This window comes from Gossypium hirsutum, chromosome A05, assembly GCF_007990345.1.
Source record: "Gossypium hirsutum isolate 1008001.06 chromosome A05, Gossypium_hirsutum_v2.1, whole genome shotgun sequence".
Classification (NCBI taxonomy): Eukaryota; Viridiplantae; Streptophyta; class Magnoliopsida; order Malvales; family Malvaceae; genus Gossypium; species Gossypium hirsutum.
In genome coordinates, this window is record NC_053428.1 from 48,820,852 (window position 1) to 48,831,431 (window position 10,580).

General features: G+C 34.5%; 1 non-coding gene across 1 annotated transcript; it reads left to right on the forward strand.

The window, feature by feature from the left end:
- The first annotated feature begins 10,259 nt into the window (after window positions 1-10,259).
- Window positions 10,260-10,366, forward strand: LOC121229728 (small nucleolar RNA R71). The gene has a single exon (XR_005927683.1). It is a non-coding gene; the product is annotated as a small nucleolar RNA R71 (small nucleolar RNA).
- Window positions 10,367-10,580: the final 214 nt, after the last annotated feature.

A 10,580-nucleotide genomic window follows, 5' to 3' on the forward strand; every position in this document is an offset into this window, starting at 1 on the left:
ATGACTCCGCGAAGACAAACACAAACTCATCATGCTCAGACCCACTCTCATCAGAACATATCGAATAGTAGACAACTAAGATGCATGTGCACAATCCAGACATCCAGTTGTATCTATACTTCATATCAGCCTACTTGAACTCAATAGATATCTATAAAATATGCATATCATTCCCAACAAACATTAGCACGGTAATAAACATACTTCAATAATCACACACGGGTCACATACATATCATATTGTAACATTGTAAAGCTCAGGTTTATGCAAGTGAACACAATCATTATCAAGTAATAAGTAAGTATCGAGTTATCGTCTCCACAGGGATTGTATTTGTGCTAAGTCAATTAACTTGTAAAATGATATTAACAATTTGATAAATAAAAACAATATAATTGAGAAGTGATGATTAAAATATATTAAACTAAATGTAATGATTCCTGAAGTGATTTATCCTAACATGTAACTATATGAATGAAATAGATTTTAGCAGAATTAACACAATAAGCAACAATTATAACATAAATAAGCTAGGACAATTATTTTTATTAAACTCAAATTATTATCAACATGCTTATTAACATTCGGAAAAACATTCCATGGCAACTCGATCTTTCATGAGTTGCCACATTAGGTCCTTTTAGAATCCTTTACTTAGTAAATACGCATTTTATTGATCCTTATTTACTAAGGGTTTCTTAATATTCGTGCCAAGTAACAGGGACGTATTAGGTTTGAAATAGTTTAATCACACAAATCTAAAAACTATACAGATAACAGAGCCTGGTTAGGGTTGTTATGCAACCTACAATTTAATTGGGTTAGGATCTAAATTGAGCATGCATATTTCAATTATGTGTCCATTAGCTGTCGTCTGGTTAGGATCGCTTAGCTAATTCAGGTGCATTACAATTACGGATGAATGAAATATAGACTTGATTTTAATTGAACACATGATTGATTGAGGCACAAATATTATAAGCATGAATCAAATAAATATTATTCAATCAAAATAATCATCCTAGCTTAAATAAAATTAAGCTATCATTGCTATAAAAAAGAACAATAAACACATAGCAAACATTCTTGAGTTAAGTTAAATAAAAGAAAGGTTAAACCCAAATCAAAGTGGCTGTCACCCAAGACTCTGACTGACGAGGGCTCCTTCGTTCCTTCACTTCGCTCCTTTGCTGATGGCTCTCCGAGGTGGCCGATCAAAGGCTCTTTAAGAGGATAATTTGCTAAAAATCTTTATGCAAAGATGATGATAGGTGTGAGGGTTAAGAGAGTTAAGAGAGGAGAGAATGATGAATGAGTAAGGGATGATTAAGGGATGAGAGATGATTAGAAAAGTGAGAAATGGGGTCTTATTTATAGGTGAGGCAAGGGAGCTAGTTTGCTAAAAATAGGAGTGTCCATCTTTTGCAAATTCATCCAAGGGTGACCGACCATGATTTGTGGAAATGTGGCTGATTTTTGCTTGATTTAAGTACCACAACATCATCAGGATCAAGACTCGATCAATTGCAAATCTCCGGGTAAATCCCCAATTTATTCAACTCTTCAAGGACATTGTCTAATTAAACCAAAATTTAATTTATGAATATCCACATGTAGCCGAATTTTGGGTGGACTTGGTCCTCCATTTGGATGTTTTTGTAATCAACATAAAGCTCTCAGACCTGTCCAAAAATAGTAGATAATTTAGAGGACAAAAGACTATAATTTGACAACTTCAATTAGTCAATTTACTTAATTAATTAAAACCCAATTTATTAATGAAATATATTAAAATAAATTATTAAATATAATTTTATATTTTATTATTTAATTTAATCATGCATGGCCCACTTTATATCTTGAAAATATAATATGCTCAAATTAATATAAAAGAAGTCATTTTCTGCATGAAAACTATATAATAAAGCATAAAATCACATTTTAATAATTTCTATGTCCCAATTTCATATTTTCATATATTTCATTAATTTATTAAGAAATTTTAAGTAAAAACGTGACGAATTATATAGGAAAAATCCTATATATTTTTCAGTTTACACACCCCCAATCTTAAATCATTGCTCGTCCCGAGTAATGTTCATGTACAACACAAGGTTTCGCTAAAGAAAAATTGCTAAAAGTGTAAGCAGCATCAATCCTTGCCCCATAATCATGTATTAATAAATTCATGCTCATAGATCTTCTTTATTAACAAGCAAATCATACGCAAACATTTTGAAAATTTTATACTAAGTTTCAAGATATGCCAACATGAATCATAGTATGTATATATGCCATAGCCATAGATAATATTATTCATGCAACATAATTTCTCATCAATCAAGCAATAGAATCATAAGTATTATTTATGATCTTCATATGTTGAACTTAGAACTCTCTCCACTAATGTAGGCAACGTAATCATCAAATCAATAGGTCTTTTATAATGTTGTAATGGGGCTCAGTTAAAGGTAGGGATTTTAAGAGATGAGACATTTCGGTTTCAAAATCTTAACCTTTAATTTTGCCTTGGATTTCTCGAAATTTATCCTTTTTCTTTGAGTGATCCTTTGGAATACCCCCAAACTTATTTTGAACTCATGCTCATACATTTTTTCTTTATGGAAACTGAGCAAACTTTTGTTTGCTCTTTCTTTTTCTTCTTTTTTTTTTTAAGCATGAGCACATACATCTTTATGAAAATTTACTCAAATGAGCACATACATGAAAATTTCCTCAAATATTGATTCCCAAGACAACTTTAGTTAAGATAGTTGCACAAATTTAGGATAACTTTTAAAAAGATGGTAATTGGCTTATAATGCAGGTTCATTGCAAACAAAACCGGCTTTTAAGCTTGAAATTTTAGTTTCAAGGGTCTAATATCGTAGGGTTGGCTTGAAAAGGCTCAAACGGTCCAAAGAAATAGTGCCTATATCATTTTATATTTTTATGTCCCCTAGGATTTCGCCTCAAGAAAGTTATTAAGTCAATTCTAAAGATATAAACCTTCATACATGTCTAATCTTAAAAGAAACTAAGTTTTCATGGAAAACATTACTTAAGACTGGGATCATACAATCATTCCATTCATCATGATAATATACAATCACTCAGATAAAATCATCATTCATGCTCGCATACAAGCTTTCTTATTAACAAAAAATTTCTCTAAACATTCATTTATTAAAACATACTCATGAAAGAAATGATTGAAATATACTTGAAAATTTTAAAGATTTTGAGCAATTATTTACCTTACCTCCCTTTAAAAAAAAGCAATGTTCTCATTGCAAGAACAAAGTAATGAATGAAAACTAAACACCAGGTAGGGTTAAAAAGAAAGAGAGGTGAGTCATTAAGACTGCTTAAATACCAAGTCTTTCCTCATAATTCAATTCTAGACATGTTCATTTCCATTACCACATCACTTAGTCTTTTTCTTTTTAAAGAAACATTTATTCATGCTTGTTATGTTTTATTTTGCAGAAATTAAATCCTAGTTACCGAAGAAACAAATTCTTAAAGATCTAAAATAAATAAATAAAAAGACAAGAATCCCCTCTTTTATTTTTCTGACTCATTCCCTTTAACTTTTTCAGCTCCATCTCCGCTTGTATAATCAGTATCTTCCATCCATGTTTCAAAGATAGCATCTGAGAACTCAGGAAAAAAAGTGTTAGGGATATTCTTGAAAGTATTTCGAATCGAATCATCTCTAATTTTTGCATATTTCCAGTAAGTTTGTTATTGATTGTGCATGAACTTGCACATAACATTGACAACTCTAATCTCCTTGAAGTACTTGCAAAAGTTGGCATGGGAGTTGTATATTCAGGTTCAACACTTAGCTTGACTGGTTCTTCTTCTGGCTTAACCCCTGGTTCAGGGTTTTTAGATCCTTCAACTGGTTTAGGACTGTTTGGTTCCTTATCATATTCTTCTTCTTTAGTGGCTGTAACTGATTCAGTTTCAGTTTCATCTTTTTGACTCCTCAGTATCTAGCTCAGTTGGTTCTTATTGCTCACATTGATTCAGCTCATGCACCTTCTCTACTAACCTTTCAAGATCATGACTTGTAATGCACCCTTGGACATATTTCCCCTTCAAATTTGCTTGTGTTTTAATACGGGCCCTTAAGCAAAGTGAAGTGATTAATGATGGGAAATAAGCACTTCCTGTCTTCTTTTTAGCACAACCATAAATCTCCTTGAAAATAATTTTTCGAACATTAATGGACTTTTCTGTCAAGATGGCATATTACAAGAGCATTCCTTCCAACGAGATGGTGGAACTATGTGAGATAGGCATAAAACTGTAGCGAACAAAATAAAACCATACATTTGATACTGGTTTTAGGTATTCCCTGGGGCAAGAATGGCTTCCATACTTTCTTATAATCCATTGGGATCCCGAATTTGCCACAACGTCAAGTACTTTTGAAGAAAATCCCAATTTATGTTGTTCATTATAGGGTAGTACTCATCTTCTTCAACATCAAGTAAGTTAAACAAATCATTGATGGACTTAGAAGTAAGAGGTACCCTTTTCTTCCGAACGATGACCTCAGTAGCACCTTGTGTGGTCAAACTTGCATGAACTCTCGAACTAGTTTATCATCGGGAAGTGAACGAGCATCACAAAATTGTTCCCACTTGAGAGCATTGATTGTCTTTCTAATTGGCACCGGGACAACTATCAAATCATTACTTTTCAAGTTAAAACCTTTTTCCGGTATCATTAGTTGATGCTTGAAAATTGAATCAAATCTCTCTTTCAATTCTTCATTAATCACAATCGGGTCTTCAGGAGTAGCCTTCGACGATCTAGTTCTTTTGCAAGACATAATATTTTCCTGAAAATTCAGCAAAGTTCTTCTTACAGGGAAAAAAGAGAAATAGGCAAGTGGGTAGGATCTACTTCGGCAAACCTTGCGACGGTGAAGAGGTTGTGGCGACGAAGGCAGCGTGCAGTAGCAATGGTGGTGTGCGGGGGGATAGCGACTACGTGTGGCAGTGACGTTGATGCTTCAGTGATCTCTTTGCAGCGATTATAGGAGATTTCGGCAAAAGGGGAGGAGAACTAGGGTTTCTTTCAGGATTTGAGGTTGATGGCACAAGAGAAAAGTTTAAGTATTTTTGGGGTTTAAGCAAATAGCTTTGAGGGATATGAAAAATAATAGAATGAAGAGGGGTTTATATAGGGAAAAATTAAGGCAACATGTAGCAAAAACTTAGCTATATTAGGGTTACTTGGGCGGCAAGCAATGGAAGTGGTGGTAATAAGTGTGTAGTTTTCCCTCTTTTTGCTGTCTTGGGCCTCAAGTTCAGACTGTATCTTACTAAAAAAAATTGATTAGTACTTGGGCCAAATTTGACCCCCTTTATTAACATAAAAATTTAAAATTTAAACAAAACAAATGAAACTAAAAAAAATTTAAATCTTAATTAGAAAATTTCTACTCAAAAAATTATATTAAATAAATTCCCAGGAAAGGTTGGAGGGGTCACAGTGGTCCCGCTTAAGTTTCAATCTCCTTAGACAGAATTAATTAAATGTACTAAATTAAGAAAATAAATCCTAATTATTTATTTATTTACAAAACAAGTTTATGAAAAATTAAGGGTCTGTTAATTTGAACAATGATTCAACTTGATAGATGGTATAAGGTCCTTTCCATCGGGATTTCAGCTTCCCAAAAAATAACTTCAGCCTTGAATTAAACAACAAAACCTTCTGACCTTCTTTAAAATCGCGATGTCGTATATGACTTTCATGCCATCTTTTTTATCTTTCTTTGTACATTTTGGCATTCTCATAGGAAAACAACCTCAGCTTTTCCAACTCATCCAATTGCAACATCCTTCTCTCACCGGCTTGCTTAAGATCAAAATTTAACTTCTTCAAAGCTCAGTGAGCTTTATTCTCCAACTCTAATGGTAAATAACATGCCTTCCCAAAAACCAACCGATAAGGAGTCATTCTTAATGGTGTCTTAAATGTTGTTCGATAGGGCCATAATGCATCATCGAGCCTTGGAGACCAATCTTTTCTGTTGAGGCGTACTAACTTTTCAAGGATACCTTTGATTTCACAGTTCACTCTTTCAACTTGCCCATTGGACTAGGGGTGATAAGCAGTAGCAATCTTGTACTTTATATCATATTTGTCAAGCAGCCACTTAAGCCACTTGTTCACAAAATGAGAACCTTCATCATTAATAATAGCTCTTGATGTCCCAAATCATGTAAACACATGCTTATTTAGGAATCGCATCATTTTTAGGGTATGCGTCAACTTCAACCCACTTGGATACATAGTCCACAACAACTAAGATGTATTTATTCCCATACAAAGAAAGAAACGAGCCTAAAAAGTTAATGCCCCATACGTCGAATAATTCAATCTCTAAAATATTTGTTAAGGGCATTTTATTCCTCCTTAATATGTTTTCGCTCCTTTGGCATCTATCACAATTCTTCATATAGGCATAAGCATCTTTAAATAGTGTAAACCAAAAGAACCTGCTTGCAAAACCTTAGCTGCAGTACGTGCACTACAAAAGTGTCCCCCACTTGGAGATGAATGGCAATGATATAAGATATCAGCAATCTCATTTTCAGCTACACACTTTCAGATTATATTATCTGCACACTGTTTAAACAAGAACGGGTCTTCCCAAAAATAATACCGATTATCATGAAGGAATTTCTTCCTTTGTTGGTATGTCATTTCTTGAGGTATTATTCCACATGCAAGATAATTGGAAAAATTAGCAAACTAATGTGTTTCATGAATTCGACTCACCTCAAATAAGTGTTGGTCCAGGAAATTCTCATTGATAGGCACACGTAATCGAGTTAGCTCATCTTGCTCCAACCTCGACAGATAATCGGCTACTTGATTTTTAATACATTTTCTATCTTGGATCTCAAAGTCAAATTCTTGGAGTAAAAGTATCCAACGAATTAGCCTCAGTTTTGCATCTTTCTTCGTGAGCAAGTATTTAATGGCCGCATGGTCAATAAAGACTATAACTTTGGTGCCTATAAGATATGAGCTGAATTTGTCAAAAGCAAAGACTATAGTAAATAGTTCCTTTTTAGTTATCGTATAATTGAGTTGGGCTCCCGTGAAGGTTCTACTTGCATAGCAAAAGGGGTGGAACACTTTATTTTTTCTTTGACCCATCACAGCTCTAACAGCATAATCACTTGCATCGCACATCAACTCAAAATGTATGCTCCAACCGAATGTAATGATTATTGGGGCTGAGATTAGCCCTTTTTTCAACTCTTCAAAAGTTTCTAAACATGTTTTGTTAAAATCAAACACTGCATCTTTCTCTGACAACAAACACAATGATTTAGAAATTTTAGAAAAATCTTTGATAAACCATCTGTAAAAACCGGCATGGCCTAAGAAACTTCTAAATCCTTTCACATTCATTAGGGCTGGTAATCTTTCAATTACATCCACCTTTGCTTTATCAACTTCAAATCCTTTCTTTGAAATTCTATGCCTTAAGATAATCCCTTCCTTAACCATAAAATGGTATTTCTCCCAGTTAAGGACAAGATTCGTCTCTTCACATCTCTTCAGTACCTTAGCCAAATTATTCAAACAAATATCATAAGTGTTACCAAAAATAGAAAAATATCCATGAAAACCTTAACAAAATTTTCAACCATATCAGTGAATATTGCTATCATGCATCGTTGGAATGTTGTAGGTGCATTGCATAAACCAAAAGGCATTCGCCTAAAAGCAAACGTACCGTACGAACAAGTAAAGGTTATTTTTTGTTTGTCTTCCAGGGCTACAACTATTTGGTTATATCCTAAATAACCATTTAAAAAAAATAGAATTCATTACCTGCCAGTCGATCTAACATCAGATCCATAAAAGGCAACAGAAAATGGTCCTTTCGAGTGGCTTTATTTAGCTTTCTATAGTCAACACAAATTCTCCAAACGGTAACAGTTCTTGTTGGAATTAAGTCGTTACGCTCATTCTCAACAATCGTGATTCCACCTTTCTTCGGTACACACTGCACTGGACTTACCCACGAACTCTCTAAAATAGAATAGATGATTCCTATATCTAACCATTTGATCACTTCCTTTCTCACAACTTCTTTTATAATAGGATTGAGCCTCCTTTGCCCATCAATTCGAGCTCTTTCACCTTCTTCCAAAATAATTTTGTTCATGCAAAATGAAGGGCTTATACCTCAAATATCAGCTATGGTCCAACCAATTACTTTCTTAAATTTCTTTAGAATAGAAATTACTTGCTCCTCTTGATCTTTTGTCAATTCTGCTAAAATAATCACAGGCAAAGTGGAATAGTCACCTAAATAAACATATTTCAAATAGGAAGGAAGTACCTTTAGTTCGAGTGTAGGTTGTTCTTCGATTGACAATTTGGGTTGCACAATTTCTCTGACTTTCAACTCCAATGGTTCAAACCGTGTGGATTAAATAAAATTTCTCGGATTGGCTTCCACCAAAGCCATGTTTTCATCACCTTTTTTATCCTCTAAAGGGTCAAACCCTGAGGCTTTCTCTAGTGGATCTTCTTCAAAATTGCTTTCCATAGAAATCAAGGTTTCTAACTCTTCCATAACTGAACCACTCTTCTGTCGGATCAGGAAATTTCATCACTTTGAGAATGTTAAAAGTTACCTGATCATCTTGAACTCTCATGGTGAGTTCGCCTTTCTGCACATCAATTAACGTTCTTCTCGTGGCTAGAAAAGGTCTCTCAAGGATAATTAGCACTTCCTTATCTACTTCAAAATCTAGAATAATGAAATCAGCAAGAATAATAAATTTATCTACTCTTACCAAAACATCCTTGATCTTTCCTTCGGGGTATGCTAAAGATCAATCCTCTAGCTGGAGCATCACAGTTGTAAGTCTTACTTCTCCTATCCCTAGAATCTTGAAAATAGACTTAGGCATCAAGTTGATACTTGCTCCTAATTCACACAAAGCTTTACCACAGTAAGATTCACCAATGTTACAAGGTATCGTAAAGCTTCCTGGATTCCTCAATTTCGATGGCAGCTTGTTCTGCAGGAACGCACTGCACTCCTTTGTCAAGGCCACAATCTCATACTCACTCAATCATTTCTTTTTGGATAGTATATCCTTCATAAGCTTCACGTAATTCGAGATTTGTTCTAAAGCCTCCACCAATGGAATATTGGTGTGTAAATTGCTTCAAAACATCCAAAAACTTCTTGAATTGCACCTCCTATTTCTGTTTGTGTTACTGCAATTTTTACGGATTTGGAGGTGATGGAACTTTCGGTTGAACTGGACAACTCTTCTAAGTAGGTAAATCTACATCCAAAGAAAATGTTAAAGTATTAAATTCACTAAGTTAGGATTTACCTTGTCAATTTTTATAGATTCTGATTCATTTGGTGCAGGAATTTCAACAGCTGGTTGACTTTCCTCCTTTTCATCAGGCTCGTCTTTGACATCAATCAATTGGGGTTCCAGAATTTTACCACTTCGCAATGCCACTACCTTGATATGTTCTTTAGCCAAATTTCTTAGATTTTTAGTATTGCTCGACAATTTTCCTTATGGTCTATTACGAAGCTCCGTAGCTAAATGACCCATTTGGTTTTCCAAATTTTTTAATATTGCTGCTTGGCTCTGGATCAAAGCGTCATTCTTTACCATGTATGCTTTCAACAACTTCTTTAAACTATTTTATGATTCAGCTTGGGCTGGTTTTAGAGCTTGCTGATTAAACCATTAAGATTGGTTGGGTCTATGCTGCATAAAGTTGTTGTTTGGTCCATTTCCTTGGTTGCTCCAAGAAAAGTTGGGATGATTACGCCATGAAGGATTATAGAAGTTGAACTAGGGATTCAATGGGAAATTCTCGAAAGAATAACCTTCCCTACAGTACACACAGGAAACTACTTCAAACGGACTTGGTGGCTGAACTGTAAAATTATTAGAACTATTAGTGATAAACTACTTTAATATAGAGGAAATAGATGATACCTGAGCTGATAAGGAAGTGAGAGCATCAACTTCATGAACTTCAGCTACACGTCTTCCTGAAGCTTCTGATTTGTTAGCCATTGATAGTTATTACTCGTGATCCTCTCGATGATCTCATAAGCCTCATTATGAGACTTAGACAAAATTGCACCATTCGTAGAAGTATATACCATCAATCTCATATGTGTATTTAGACCATTATAGAATGTCTCCGACTGGATGCAATGAGGAATCCCATGATGAGGACACTTACGAAGTAACTCCTTGGATCGCTCCCAAGCCTCATATAAAGACTCATCATCTAATTGTTGGAAAGTTGTGATCTCTTTCCTTAACTTAGCATTCTTGCTAGGCGGGAAATACTTAACCAAAAATATCTCTTTTAATTCTTGCTATGTAGATATAGAACTTGGTGCCAATAAATTGAGCCATGCTCGTGCTTGATCTCGCAACGAGTATGGAAACAACTTTAACTTCAGTGCATCTTCAGTCACACCGGCTATCTTGAATGAATCACTCACCTCCATAAACAATCGAAGGTGGAGATGTGGA